The following is a 16111-nucleotide window of genomic DNA, read 5'->3' as shown; positions in this document are numbered from 1 at the left end:
TCTGCCTTTGGCTCAGGTCATGATCTCAGGGTCTTGGGATCAAGCCCCACATCGGGCTGTCTGCACAGCGGGGAGCCTGCTTCCCCCTCTCTGCTTGCTCTGTGTCAAATAAATAAATAAAATCTTAAAAAAAATTATATGCCAACAATTGGACAACCTAGAAGAAATGGGTATATTCCTAGAAACATAAACTCCAAAAACTGAAGGAGGAAGAAATAGAAAATTTGAAGAGACTGATAACCAGTAATAAAATTGAATCAGTAAACAAAAAACTCCCAAGAAACAAAAGTTGAGAATCAGACAGTTCACAAATGAATTCTAGCAACATTTAAAGAAGTGTCAATATCTATTCTTCTTAAAATATTCCAAATAATAGAAGAGAAGGAAAGCTTTCATATTCATTTTATGAGGCTAGCATTCTCCCTGATACCAAAACTAGATAAGGACACTAAAAAAAAAGGACAACAACTATAGACCACTGTCTCTGATGAATATAAATGCAAAATCCTCAACAAAATACTCACAAACCAAATCCAACATACATTAAAAAAAAAAATCATTCACCATGAACAAGTGCAGTTTATTTCTGGGTTACAAGGATGGTTCAGTATTTGCTAAATGAATCAATATGATCACATCATGTCAACAAGAGAAAGGATTAAAAACCATATGATCATTTCAATAGATGCAGAAAAAGCATCTGACAAAGTACAAGATTGATTCATGATTAAAGCTCTCGACAAAGTAGGTCTACAGGGAACATACTTCATTATAATAAAGGCCATATATGAAAAGCCCACAATGAACATCATACTCAATGGTGAAAAACTCAGAGCTTTTCCCCTAAGGTCAAGAATGAGACAAGGATGTCCACTCTCACCACTTTTATTCAACACAATACTGGCAAGTCCTAGCCAAGACAAGAAAAAGAAATTAAAAGCATCCAAATTAGCAAGAAGAAGTAAAATTTTTTTTTCCTTTTGCAGATGACATGATACTATATAGAGAAAACACAAAAGACTCCACCAAAAAACTACTAGAACTGATAAATGAATTCAGTAAGGTTGCAGGATATAAAAATGAATATACAGAAATCAGTTGTACTCCTATATACTAATAATTAAGCAGTAGAAAGAGAAATGAAAAAAAATCCCATTTACAATTGCACCAAAAACAATAAAATGCCTATGAATAAGCTTAATCAAAGAGATCAAAGACCTGTGCTTTGTAAACTATGAAACATTGATGGATTTACAGAATATTGTTAAAATGTCCACACTACCCAAGGCAATCTATAGATTTAATGCAGTCTCTATCAAAATACCAACAGCATTTTTCCAGAATTAGAACAAGCAATTCTAAAATTTGTAAGGAACCAAAAAAGATCCTGAATAGAAAGAGAAATCCAAAACTGCAGGTATCACAATCCCAGATTTCAAGATAAACTACAAAGCTCTAGTAGTTGAAACAGTATGTTATTGCCATAAAAGTAGACACAAAGATCAACAGAACAGAATAGAAAGCCCAGAAATAAACCCATGATTATATGGTCAATTTAATCTTTGACAAAGAAGGCAAGAACATGCAATGGGAAGACAATCTCTCCAGCAAATGGTGTTGAGAAAAGTAGACAACTACATTTTGTTGTCTAGACTGAAACTGGACCCCTTTCTTACACCATATACAAAAACAGAATCAAAATGGATGAAAGACCTAAATGTGAGACTTGAGACCATAGAAATCCTAAAGTGAGAACAGGCCCTAATTTTTTTGACATTGGCTATAGCAACAGTTTTCCCGATGTATCTCCTGAGGCAAGGGAAACAAAAGCAAAAATAAATTATTTGGACTACATTAAAAGTAAAAGCTTCTGCACAGCAAAGGAAACAATCATCAAAGCTAAAAGGCAACCTACTGAATTGGAAGAAGATATTTGCAAATGACATATCCCACAAAGGGTCAGTATCCAAAATATATGAAGAGCTTATACAACTCAATACCCCCAAAACAAAACAAATAATCTAAGTTAAAAATGGGCAGCAGATATGGACATTTCCCCAAAGAACACATCCAGATGGCCAACAGACACATAAAAGGATGTTCATCATCACTTATCATGAAAGGAAGGCAAATCAAAGCCACAAGGAGCTATCACCTCATACCTGTCAAAATAGCTAAAATCAAGGAGATAAGAAACAACAGGTATTGGGGACGATGTAAAGAAAAAAGAACTTGCATGCACTGTTGGTGGTAATGTAGATTGGTACAGTCATTGTGGAAAGTACGGAGGTGCCTTAAAAAATTAAAAACAGAAATACCATATGATCCAAAAATTCAATTTCTGGGTATTTACCCAAAGAAAATGAAAACATTAGTTTGCAAAGATACATGTACCCCTATGTTTATTGCAACTTCACAATATCCTCTTTATGTTTTTGATGCATAATTATTGTGCTTGATTATAGAAGTTTCCCCAGACTATGCTGGAATGTTACGGTATATATGATATAGACATTGTTTATAGATACTCTTGATAGATATGGATATCACCTTTCCAAAATCTAAGAAGTCTGAAGTCTGAAACACATTTGCCTTTCAAGGTTTGAGATAAAATATTATCTTTAAATCTATGAAAAGGTGAATATTTATTAAAGAGGATAACTGTAATCAGAGTTACGAATTTAGTTCTGGGCAGGGTGGGCACTCTGCTAGAAGCTGGAAATATACACAATAAAGATGAGCCCTGTCCTCCAGGATCTCATGATCTGGTGGAAAGGACAGATGTTTCCACAAACCATCAATGTACAACCTGACAAGCAGACATACAAAGGAACTAAGTACCTTGAGCAGAGACTGTGGCCAACCCCTGGGAAGGCTCCACTGAGTGGGTACATTTCGGTGGCTCTAAAGGATATTGAAGACCTCCCTCTCCTGAAGGCGGATTTTTACTCATGACAATCTCTTGCCAGACTTTTTATCAGTAACACTCTCTAAGTCTTGCTTGCCCTCCACTGAATTTCAAATTAAGACAATGTGATAGGTTTATACAACCCAATATTTTGCAATGAAAAAGTAAAGCCATATGCTTTACAAAAGACTCAAAATGAGATTCTCTCTTTTAAAGTCCTCATTCTAGCACAAGTGTTTTCCTTCATTACCAACAATTTTAACTTTAATCATTTCAAAGCAATTTTCCTGTTCAAGACTTAGCTTCAATCAGAATGCATTTTCAGGTCACTTCGTGGCCTCTTCATGATTCTCTCTAGATAACTACAGAATCATGCATAATCATTCTAGTTCCCCCAAGACACCTTCAGTAAGTAGTTAGTTCAACATTTTATGCAAAAATAGATACAAAACAGGCCCCTAGGGGTATCTTCAGCTAATTTTCATGAATTAATTTCCCAGGATTAATGTTTATGCACCACTCTCTTCACCACATAATCAAATCACTGGAGTTGAAGTGTTCTAACTCCTTATTTTGCAGCTTGATTAAACAGGTCATGAAATACTTGAATATCATTTGGATAGTTAGCAACTCAGTATCCACACTAATCCATAGTAGTTGGATGACATTACTGATGTCTCATTGTTTACTTGTGTTCTCTCTAGTAGCTGATGTCCCGCATCCTATTTTTACTAAGAGATAAAACAGTTCATGTAAATACATGAAGGGAGAGATGTGAAAGCCTTTGTTGTTGACACTGTTTTAAACTATATTTAGACCAAGTGGACAGGCACCTACAGGAGTAGAATAGTTTGCCTCGATACAGGAATTCAGGACAACAAGGTAACTGATTTCCACTGCCAGTCCTGCTGCCACGGTGACTTGTGTTCACTGGGTGGTTGGCATCCATCTCTCCCCACTTCCCATCCTTCTTTATTCCTTCTTTCAAAAAGAATGTGAGGAGATTTACAAAATAAACAACGAGGAACAAAAGAAGGTAAATAAAAATGTTAACTACAAGGGTGAAGACAGTAGCAGTGCAGAGCCCCACACGTGGTTCTTAGCTAACCAAGGGCCAATGTGAAGAAAGAAACATGCTAACTTACACAGTTCTCACAGGACCAGATGCAAGTTGTCCTCTGCTTCAGTTTCTGCAAGCTCTTTCTCACATCGGATCCCCGACAGCATACTCTAAGTATCACGAGGGACTACGTCCCTGCCATAGGTTCCCCCAGAAAGTTACAGCAGAATTCACCTTGCAGGCAATTGGGTGAGTGTTGTTCTTCAAGAGACTAAGGCAATGCAGTCTTGTATATAATCTAGGGATCTTATTCCAATGATAGGAATTTACTATCTGGAAGCCTGGAGAGATAGCACACCCTTTAAATAATCGTTTCTAAATTTTATGCCCTCAACTGTATTTTTCTTCCACAGAAGATCCTATGGAAGGATTCTGGGCTCAGCCAATTGGATGCCCACATATGGGATTCTGAACATGGAGGGAGCAGTGCAGAGACTCGGAAACCATGAGAGTTACTGGCAGAGAGATGAACGCCAGGAAGTGTCCAGTGATACCAATTGCGAAACTCATCGCCCTGCTCCTGGGTGAACATAAGGGCTTATTTTGCTGACTGTCCAGTTCCTCTGCCTGGTTTTAGAGGATTATTCAGTATCCTTCCAATAACACCTTTTCTGCTTAAACGAGTCAGGATGAAAAAAAGAAAGTCAGGATGGCTTTGTGATTTTTGTTGCAAGATAACTGATTGATACGCTACCATGAAAATACTAGTAAAAGAATGTTGATAAGGATATTTGGAATTAATTCTAAGTACTAATTCCAAAGGTGATGCAATCAAGGCTTAGAAATGTTGCCTACAGGTAGGGACCTAGTTAGTTGAGGCTGGGATGCAAATCCTAGCCCTGGCTCCTAGCCCACAGCCCTGTTCAAGATACCTGTCAGTGAAATGAGGTGTAGAGCCCTGGAGATTGCAAATGTTGGCAAGGGGCCCTGCATCAGTGCTTTCTAAACCTGCTTTTACCCCAGGGAAAAGCGAGGCCTTTCATTTTCTGCAGAAAAAAACAAACATTGTACAGGAAGGTTTGTATACATCCGTGCCACTCTGTTTGGGAACTGCTGCTGCTGTGTAGCAGCAGGGCATGTGACAAGCCACTGGGCTGTAAGGAACACTTGCTGGCAGGGACAAGAAAGCCGGTGCTGATGACAGCGATGGGGTTATGTCCGTGTGCATAAAAGCACTTGTAAAATTAAGAAATGCGGAGACCCTAAAGTGCATTCCTTTTACTCAGTGAGATCGATATATAAAAGCCTACTATGTACCAAGTATAGGACATGGATTCTAAATCTATTGCGATGGAGGAGCCATGGGCTCTGGCCTTAAGGAGTTTGTAACTTAGAGGGGAGGACAGTTGTCACACGCTTGATCCATGGGATGTGTTTGGCATAAGTGAGGGTTGCAGCACGGGAGTGTAATCTGGTAATACAGGCCAGTGAAGGATTAGGAAAGAGACAGGTTTTCAATTCTAACAGGGGCGCCACCTCTGACTACAATCTAAGGAAAGAAAAGGCAAGAGTAGAGAGAAAGAGAACAGTCAGGAGATTTGTTGGCTTACAGTGCTGACAAGAGATATGAGCATGTTCTGGGGAAGAAGGAAAGGATGCTTTGAGAATGAAATACAAATTTCATAGCACAGTGTACACAACACTTCAGAAATGTACTTTATTCCTTGGTACTCCTTAACATGTACTTGGATCACACTTACATTTTTTTGAACAGGCCTTGCTCTCTCACATCTTTGTACCTTTGCTTATACTACTTTCCTACCTTCTGCCCTTTACCTAGGTCACCCACTTCATCTGTCCAGATGTAGCTTACATACCACTTCCTCCTGGAGGTGGAAGGTTTCCACCTTCTCCTCCCAGTCTCAGCAACTGGTGCTTAGTTAATGACAACTAGTAATTATCATACTGTCCATGGATAGTCTATTTTGTTATTTCTCTTACTAGGTGTGAGCTTCTTGAAGTGGACACTGTCTCACGTTCTAAAGCTATGGCATGAAAATACAAAGAAGCTAAAAAAAATGTTGATTAAAGAAGTGAAATAGATACAATATGCATTTAGATTGGATACAGTTTCACAACTGATTGGACATGGGGACTGAGAAAAGAAGGAATTACAGAGAAGACTGATTTCTCCCCTGTCTGGAAAGATGGTAATTACTTTAACAGCAGAGGGATCATGGCAGAAGGAGCAGATTAGGGAAACAATGAGTTCAGTTTTGTATTATTCAATCTGAGATTGCTATTGAATGTCACAGAATGTCACAGACCATTCTCTGCGAGTTCAGGCAACTGTGTGAAGTAGAACTTAGAGATCTAGGAATCATCTGGTGTATTCATGGGAATGAAAATGCTCTCCCAGAGAAGAATAAAGTGAGAGTGTTAAGGACAGACACCTAGGGGAACACAGCATTTCAAAGATAATGCTAGAAAGCTACCAGCTGTATGCAAGAATAAACTTCCTTGAACAGTAACACATGCTCCCATAGACCAGAGCTCATGAGATTTCTGTGCAAGTAGAGTCATATTGCTCAGCTGTAAAAAGGTAAGCATTGACATTAGGCATAGCAGAACAGAGCAAAGACTAGGGGAGGAAATAGCTGCAGTTTTAAAGGTGATTTACAACTATTAGTTCTTCTTCCTGAGCCTAGAGAACCTATAAAGACCCAGACAAAAACCTATTAAAATTTCTATATTCCAAATTGCTATTTGCTTGATTAATTCTACAGCATGTCTCTTTTCTTTACATTTGTGTATCTATGCCTGGGGAAAGGTTGATAACTTCAATAGTAGCCTAAGAAAAATACAACAGAAACAAATTCATTTTTTCCAGTATAGAGTTACGAATTAACTAGAGAGTAGCCACTGCTATGGATTATACATGACGATTCCACTAACTCAGATAGTTGTTGACTCTAATTTGCAATTTTTTATAAAGCAAACTTGAGGGATACATAGATTGATTTTGATAGTGCAATAGGCTGAGATTTACAATGAAAACTTCTGATGCTTTATAAATCATCCCGATGATGAAGGTTCCACAGATTTGGCACTCTTGTCTTCATGCATGCAATGTGACACCCGCCCACTGTTAGGAAGCTGTCATCAATCATTTCCTCTAAAAAACTGGAGAGGAATATGGTATGCACGAAGCACCACGAATAGACACTGCCCTGTCCTTGGATGAAGTCTCTTCATGAAAATCCCTGGCCATATTTAGCCCACTGGATCTAGTACTGACACATGAAACTACAGTTACAATTAACTTTCCTTTTCCTTTGTTTTTCTTTTCTCTGGTGGCTTTTCTGTGTCTTCTATAACTTGAAAAGACAATTGCTTCATTAAAGAGATGTTAACTCAATGGGATGGAGGGGATTAACCAATCCAAACTTATTCTTCAGTCAGAAAGTCAGAAGAGATCCTCTCTAATTATCAGAAACCCTGATAATTCAGCATCAGTAGCACACTGTCCCTGTTCCTGGGATACCATGAGGTACATATGGTCCAAGGAAGAGGAGTGGGGAACCATTGGTAAGCAGCATGCAGAGAGAATAAGCTTTGGGGTCAGAAAACCATCTAGGGATCCAGACTCGGAAAATTAATAACTATTTCATTTTTGGTAAGTTATTTGACTTCTTTTAGTCTTCACTCGTTGTCAAAATGGGAGCAACAATATGAGCTCTGTGAGGTTGCCACAAGAATTAAAGGCTGTAAAGTTTGCATTGTTCTAGCACAGAGCCCTGATACACACTAACTGCTCTGACAGTCCCATAATAAGTCAGGTACAGATGAAGCCTGAGGTTTAATACATTAATAACAAGAGATAAAAAGATGAGGTATTGAAATAGCTACAATATATACCATCCCATTGGTAACTGTTAATGATAACCAATTAGGAGTTTTGCATTTTAGAAAAATTCTATTCGGTTAACTTGTGATACTGGTTTATAACTATAAAAATGATTGCAAGAAATCTTGTCCCAATAAATTTACTGCTTAGGAACTCTGTCTCCAACAGCAATAAGACATGGCTATTGTTATGTTTCATTTTTTGATGCAGAGCTGAACTTTGAAGGAGTTTTTCTATGTACTAAGATGAGCTCAATAAAAACGAAATCCTTTGGATTAAGGTAACATCCCTAAGAGACCTCTGCCTCTGGTAAAAAGGCATTTGCAGCAGTGAACACAAAAAGAGAGAGAGAGAGAGAGAGAGAGAGGAGGAGGACTCCATGTTGCTTTAAATTACCTATCTGACAGATCACAAAAAAATGGCTTTTAGGTAAATGACCATTATTTTCTTGATTTTTCTCCCAGCTCCACAATACCAGTTAAAAGGGCCACTGGAAATATGAATTTTCTATTAGCAATAATCGCGCCTCGGATAAACCTCATTGGCTATGATACTGCCACTGTGCAAAGCTTGGAAATACGAATTTTCTTAGCAAAATAAAGCATTATAAATGGTGCCAGTTCCTGACCACTGATTCGTTCCTAACCTTTGCTGGCATCTGTTTTCACTATTCAACAGAATTGTGTTTTTGAAGATCAACATTTCCAAGGAAATGTTTTCAGTCTCCACCTTCCTCTGCAGTTTCAACCCTGTTGACCATCCCCAGCTAGAAAGCCACCCTAATGACTACCTTACTTCTCTTCTTAGTGCTCTGAACACACTGTAAAGTTCTGTACCCTCATTATCAGCCACCTGTTTCCTGAATGTAAGTATTTCCCTAGGTTATGTTTTCTTTGTTTATTTGTTTGTTTTTCCTCCTCTCATTTATATACTTTCCCTTGGTGAACTCATCCGCTGCCATTTCTTTAAGTCCTACTCTGGCAAAAATCCCTCAAATCTCTATTTCCAGTTTTACCTTTCTCTCAACCTCCAGATCTGATTCTGGGTGTCCTCCTTATTACACAAACATGAAGTACACAAGACACCAGCTCTCAATTCTATCATTGATAGCTCTCAACTATCAATTCTATCAAATTAGTATCTTATCCTAGCTTCTCAGCTACCCAGCTTTAACCATAACTTTAGATCCATAATTAGACTTCTGTCTGTGCTTTACCATCTTCATATCAAATTAGTTAACAGATTCTTCCTTGTTTGAATTCCTCTGCTCCTTTCCACTCACACAGCCATCATCAAGGGACAGGTTCATATCTCCTCTTCCTCAGTCATCTTTATACCAAATTCCTCAATTTCAACCTTGTTTTGCTCCATCTGCTATATTCTCCGGTACCAGAATAATTTTCTAAAGCTTTGCTTCAATCAGGTCATTCTCATGATTAACACATTTCAATGGTTCCTCACTTCCTACTAACACAAAAGATGTGTAGCCTGGTATTCAAGAACTACCACAGTATATGGCCACTTCTGATCTTTCTATTTTTTTTGCTCACGATTCCTTTACCTTGTACCCTATACAAGCTCCATACAAGTTCTCCAGGTTGACTTGAATGTCCACCAAAGCGTGAGCACTACTGCTCTAAACTAAACCAAACTGAAATGGTCACAATTATTATTTGGCTACTCTGTATTTATGCCTTTACTCCTGCTGTTCCTCTAAAGTATCATCATCATCTCCATATCTTTATTGTACCCATCCCTTGACATCCAGTGACATTTTCCATAAAGCTTTTATAAAATGCCTCTCTTCCATTTCCAATTCTATGTTTCTCTCATTACCTTATTTATAATTACATATTATGCCCCATGTCTTCTAGATTTCTATAAGATCCAATAAGGCAGAACTCATGTCTAATTTATCTTTTATTCTTTAAAGAACTCAATGTAACATCTTTTGATAGACTGTCAAATAGAATGTCAAAAATGACACTCTCTTAGACAAGACTAGGTTAGGAAGGAACTACATGTGCATGGCTGACAAAGGAATGTGTTATTAATTTTAGCATAAAATTTATTTCATAATATTTAAAATTTATATGTGTTCATTAGTCATAGCAGCTTATTTTTAAAAGCTAAATTAAGATTTTTACACTTTTTGATGAAATAGCCAATGCACGTATACATAAACAATTCTACTTATTTATGTAAACAACCAACTTGTGGAACTTTGAATTTTTCAAAGATGATGACAAAAAAATACCTCCCAATTCAAAAACTCTCTGCAGTGTGATCTTTCCAACCTACTTCCCCTTCAAGATGTGGAATTTATTTCTTCATCTGCTTGAATCTGGTTGGGGGTGGGTACCTGTGACTGCTTTGATCAATTCTGGGCATAGCACTTAACTGGCCTGGCAGCTTTTTCTTCTTGCCTCTTGGAAAACAGCCATCATGTCACAAGTGTAACTGAGATCACCACGCTGTGAGAAGCCCAAGCCATACTGAGACACTTGGATCGTGAAATGCCATATGGAAAGAGAAAAGTGAAGGCCAAAGAACACTGGGCACCAAACATCTCAGTGAAGAAACCATGTTGGAATTGGATCTTTCAGCTCTGGCTACTCTACTTGCTACCACATGAGTCAGACAGAAACCATCCAGACAACTCCTTCCCAGTTTCCTAACACATACAATTGTGAACAAAATAAAATGGTTGTTTTAGATCACTAAATTCTGGTGTACTGTGTTAAATAGCAATTTATGATAGAAACACTACTTATCATCACTTAGGGCATGTAGAGCTGTGGTCACGCAGGAACAAAAAGAAATGGTATGCTTACAAAAGAGACAGTTAATTGTACAAAAAATCAGTATGTTTGCAATCTAATGATGCTGAGTAAAGCCTAATACTGACCAATTTACTAATTTTTCTTTAGTCTTATCCTTAGCAAAAAAAAAAAAAGTCCATAGGAAAATATTAGAGATAGTCATATTTTCCAAAGTCAAACCTCCATTACAGAAATTACACTCAAGAGTAAATTATACAATAAGCTAAAAACCATCCAGGAAACATAGAATGTAACTAAACAATACAGAAAATTTGCAAATATTAAAATTCCATGTAGCCATTAAAAATGATGATATAGCTATAATGATAATAAAAATGTACACTATATATTAAATGCCAATTACAAAACTAGAAGAACATTACCATCTTATTTTGGGTTATTAAAGAAAAGATACTTAATGGTCCCCTCCCTTCCACCTCCACACACACACACACACACACACACACACACACACACTTACTTTTTTCTGCAGGAAAAAAGTCCGAAAAGATGTACATCAATATGTCATTATCCTTAAGGGTGGCATTATAGGTCATTTCTATTTTCTTTTACTTTAAGGCAGCAGTTTGCAAAGTATGCACCCCCAGTGACAGAATCAGCATCATTTGGGAGCTCGTTAGACATGCAAATTTACAGGTCCTGCCTTCTGCCTCCTGATCATAAACTCTAGGTGTAGGTTCAGCATTCTGTGCTTCCACACTGCTATCAGACAACTAGGATATAAGCTAAAGCTTGAGAACTACAGCCTGGCTGTATTTTCTGATTTTTAAGGAAGTTAATATGTTTCTGGCATTGCCTAATTTCTAAAAAGTGAGTTTCCTGAACTTCCAATTAAGACAGAGTGAGAGGATCCGAGACTCACCACATTCCACTGATACACCTATTTAACACCTACATCAGTGAAATAACCCAGAAAACAACCCAAAGATTGACAGAACAGACTTTCCAGCATGGAGCCTGCTTGAAATCTTCTCTCTCCCTCTGCCTTTCCACCCCCACTCTGGCTTTCATCCTCACTCTCTTAAAACAGAAAGAGAGAGAGAGAGAGAAGAAGAAGGAGGAGGAGGAGGAGGAGGAGAAGAAAAAGAAAAATGTCTGGGGTATACAGTAGGGAGATGTGTTTATTCATCTCAGAGCATGTGCTGGTGGTACAGGTATCTTGGGGAGATTTCTCTAAGAACAAGAGGTGGTGGGCACCATTTCCCTCTCCCACCCCAACTTAGATACACTATGACCTGCAGGAACCACTGCAGAATAATCTTTAGCTGGTGTGCTAACAGTGTGCCCTGCCCCTGTATTGTGTAGACCTGCCCCTTCCAATTCTCCCTGGGTGGGAGTCCATCCAAAGCGACACCACAAGCTTGGCAGTGTGTAAGCATTCTGGACAGCGGTCAGCACTCCAAGGGCTTCTGCTCCAGGGAAAGGGTACACATACCAGTTCAACTGCAGCATCAGCAGTGGATGAGGGGCAGGCATCTGGTCTGATTGCAGGCCCTACCCACCAATAAAAACTTCTAGGGAAGAACACATGCAGATCATTTTACAGTTTGGAGCACTGCAACTCTGGCAAACTACTGCTCTGGTTCAACTTAAGACCAAGGGAACCCCAGACTGGCCCACTAATAATACAAAGACCAAACCCTGTCCACAAAAGGCGAAGAGAGCTACTTCAGATGACCAAACTGAAGACAAATACAAATCAGCCACATTAGCAAGATGCACACTATATACACAGGCAACACCCCTGAAGAGTCAGGCTCTGGAGCACAGGGGACACTGCATGGCAGGGCACTACAGGACCTCTTCTTCATAACGCCATTACTTGTAAGAGCAGGAGATGTAGCCGACTTCCCTAATACAAAGAAACAGACACAAGGAGTTAAACAAAATGAGGAGACACAAGTATATGCCCCAAATGAAAGAAGAGGACAAAATTTCAGCATGAGAGCTAAACAAAATGCAGACAAACAATATGCCTCATGGATATTTTAAAGTAATGATCATAAAGATACTCACTAGACTTGAGAAAAGAGTGGAGGCTCTCAGGGAGATCCTTAATAAAGAGATAGAAAACAACAACAACAACAACAACAAAAAGAGGAGTAAAGGATGGGCTCAAACTTTAGTAACCATCAACACAATATGCACTATATATGGCAGATGTTATATATAATACTTAATGGTAACCACAAATCAAAACCCAGTACTAAATATATATAAAAAAACAAGGAGAAAGGAATCCAAGTACATAACTAAAGAAAGTCAAAAAAATGTGAAAGAGCAAGAGAAGACAGGATCAGAGAAGAATTACAAAACAGCCACAAAATAAGTAACAAAATGATGGTTAATACATACTTACCAATAATTATTTTGAATGTAAATAGACTAATCCTCCAATCAAAAGACACAAAATGACAGAATGGATAAAAAAAAATAATACATGTATATGTGGTCTATAAGAAACTCATTTCAGACCTAAAGACACATGCAGACTTAAAGTGAGGGGATGGAGAAACTTTATCATGTAAATGGATGTGAAAAGAAAGCCATGATAGCAATACTCAATACTGGACAAAATAAGCTTTAGAGCAAAGACAGTAAGGAGAGAGAAAGAAGGACACTATATATTAATAAAGGGGAAAATTCTACAAGAAGATATAAGAATTATAAATATTCATCCAATGTAAGAGTACCTCTATGCATAAAATAGTTAATAACATACATAAAGGAACTGAAAGTAATAAAGTAAGTAAGCGACGTTAATACCCCATTTACATGAATGGACAGAGCATACAAACAGAAAATCAGCAAGGAAGCAATGACTTTGAATGACACACTGGACAAGAGGGACTTAACAGATAGATTCAGAAATATTCCAACCTGAAAGAGCAGGACACACATTCTTTTCAAGTGCACGCGGAACATCTCCAGAAGAGATCACATATTAGGCCACAAAACAAGTTTCAATAGATTCAGGAAGACTAAAGTCATGTCATGTATCTTTTCTGACCCCAAAACTATGGAACTAGAAATAAACCACAAGAAAAAACCTGGAAAGAGCACAAATGCACGAAGGTAAAATAAAGTACTACTAAACAATGAATAGGTCAACCAAGAAATCAAAGAAGAAATCAAAAACTACACGGAGGAAAATGAAAATGAAACACAATGGTACAAAATCTCTGGGATGCAGGAAAAGAGGTTCTAAGAGGGAATTTTAGAGCAATATCAGCTTACTTCAGAAGCAAGAAAAATCTCACAACCTAACCTTACACTTAAAGGAGCTAGAAAAAGAACAAACAAAACCTCAAGCCAACAGAAGGAAGGAAAAATAAAGATTAGCTTAGAAATAATTTATTTTTTTAATTTTAAAAATTTTTTTGAAGATTTTATTTATTTATTTGACAGAGAGATCACAAGTAGGCAGAGAGGCAGGGACGGGGCGGGGGCGAGGGAGGGGGCGGGAAGCAGGCTCCCCACCGAGCAGAGAGCCTGATGTGGGGCTCCATCCCAGGACCCTGGGATCCTGACCTGAGCCAAAAGCAGACACTTAATGACTGAGCCATCCAGGCGCCCCAGAAATAAAAAAAAAATAATAGAAATCAATGAAACCAGGAATCAGTTCTTTGTAAACATCAACAAAAATGAGAAACATTTAGCCAGACTCATAAAAAAAAGGGGGGGGGAGGGACTCAAAATCACGAATGAAAGAGGAGAAATAGCACCCAACACCACAGAAATATAAACAGTTTTAAGAGAATACTGTGAAAAATTACATGCCAACAAATTGCACAACCTAGAATAAAATGGATAAATTCCTAGAAACATATAATGTCCCAAAACTGAAGTAGGAAGAAGTAGAAAACTTGAACAGGCCAATTACCAGCAGTAAAATTGAACCAGTAATAAAAAAACTCCCAACAAAACAAAGTCCAGAATCAAAGAGCTTCTCGGGTGAATTCTAGCAAACATTGAAGGAAGAGTTAATATCTGTTCTTCTCAAAGTTTTCCAGAAATTAGAAGATGAAGGAAACCTTGTAGATTCCATTCTATGAGGCCAGCATTAAACTGATACCAAAACCAGATAAAAACCCCACCAAAAAAGGGAACTACAGACCAGTATCTCTGGTGAACACAGATGCAAAAAACCTCAACAAAATACTAGCAAACTGAATCCAACTATACATTAAAAAAGTCATTCATCATGGTCAAGTACGATTCATTCCTGGGATGCAAGGGCAGTTCAATATTCACAAATCAGGGTGATAGATCACATCAATAACAGAAAGGACAAGAATCATATGATCATTTCAACAGATGCAGAAAAAGCATTTGACAAAGTATACCATCCATTCATAATAAAAACCCTCAAGAAAGTAGGTCTAAATGGAACATACCTCAACATAATAAAGGTTATCTATGAAAAACCCACAGCTAATATCATCCTCAATGGGGGAAAAACAGTTTTTCACCTAAAGTCAGGCACAAGAGGTCCACTCTCACCACTTTTATTCAACATAGTATAGAAAATCCTAGTCATAATAGTGTAAGTCAGATGGAAAATAAATAAATGAATAAATAAATAAAAGGCACCCAAACTGGTAAGGAAGAAGTAAAAGTGTAACTATTTGCAGATATGATACTATATACTAAAAACTCTATTCAAAAACTATTAGAACTGATAAATGAATTCAGTAAAGTTGCAGAATACAAAATCAATCTACAGAAATCTGCAGCACTTCTATACACTAATAATGAAGTAGCAGAAAGAGAAATTAAGAAAGCAATCCCATTTACAACTGGACCAAAAAGAATAAAATACCTACAAATAACCAAAAGGGTTAAAGACCTGTACTTTGTAAACTATGAGACATTGGTGAAAGAAATTGAAGATCATACAAAAAAATGGAAAGACATGTCTATGCTCATGGGAGAATATTGTTTAAATGTCTGTACTACCAAAGCAGTCTACAGATTTAATGCAATTCCTATCAAAATGCCAACAGCAGGGGCACCTGGGTGGCTCAGTGGGTTAAGGTCTCTGCCTTCAGCTCAGGTGGTGGTCCCAGGGTCCTGGGATCCAGGCCCGCATCGGGCTCTCTGCTCGGTGGGGAGCCTGCTTCCCCCACTCTCTCTACTTGCCTCTGCCTACTTGTGATCTCTCTCTCTGTCAAATAATCTCTCTCTCTCTGTCATTTTTCACAGAGCTAGAACAATCCTAAATTTGTATGAAACCACAGAAGATCTTGAAAGCCAAAACAATCTTGGAAGAGAAAACCAAAACTGGAGGTATCACAGTTCTGGATTTCATGTTATATTACAAGGCTGTAGTAACTGAAACAGTACAGTACTGGCACAAAAATAGACACACAGATCAATGTAACAGAACAGGA

At 38.0% G+C, this 16111-nt stretch overlaps 1 protein-coding gene and 1 non-coding gene across 5 annotated transcripts in view; both read right to left on the bottom strand.

Annotated features, from left to right (window-relative positions):
* The window catches only part of IMMP2L (inner mitochondrial membrane peptidase subunit 2), an 866166-nt gene that overhangs the window by 11081 nt on the left and 838974 nt on the right, over nucleotides 1-16111 (bottom strand). The gene's annotated exons all lie outside the window — the stretch shown is intronic.
* Nucleotides 8300-8446, bottom strand: LOC116569708. Its single transcript, XR_004277148.1, has one exon. It is a non-coding gene; the product is annotated as a U4 spliceosomal RNA (small nuclear RNA).

Source organism: Mustela erminea, chromosome 11 (assembly GCF_009829155.1).
Source record: "Mustela erminea isolate mMusErm1 chromosome 11, mMusErm1.Pri, whole genome shotgun sequence".
Taxonomy (NCBI): Eukaryota; Metazoa; Chordata; class Mammalia; order Carnivora; family Mustelidae; genus Mustela; species Mustela erminea.
Note: the sequence above shows the minus strand (reverse complement) of the source record. Positions and strands in the feature narration are given on the sequence as shown.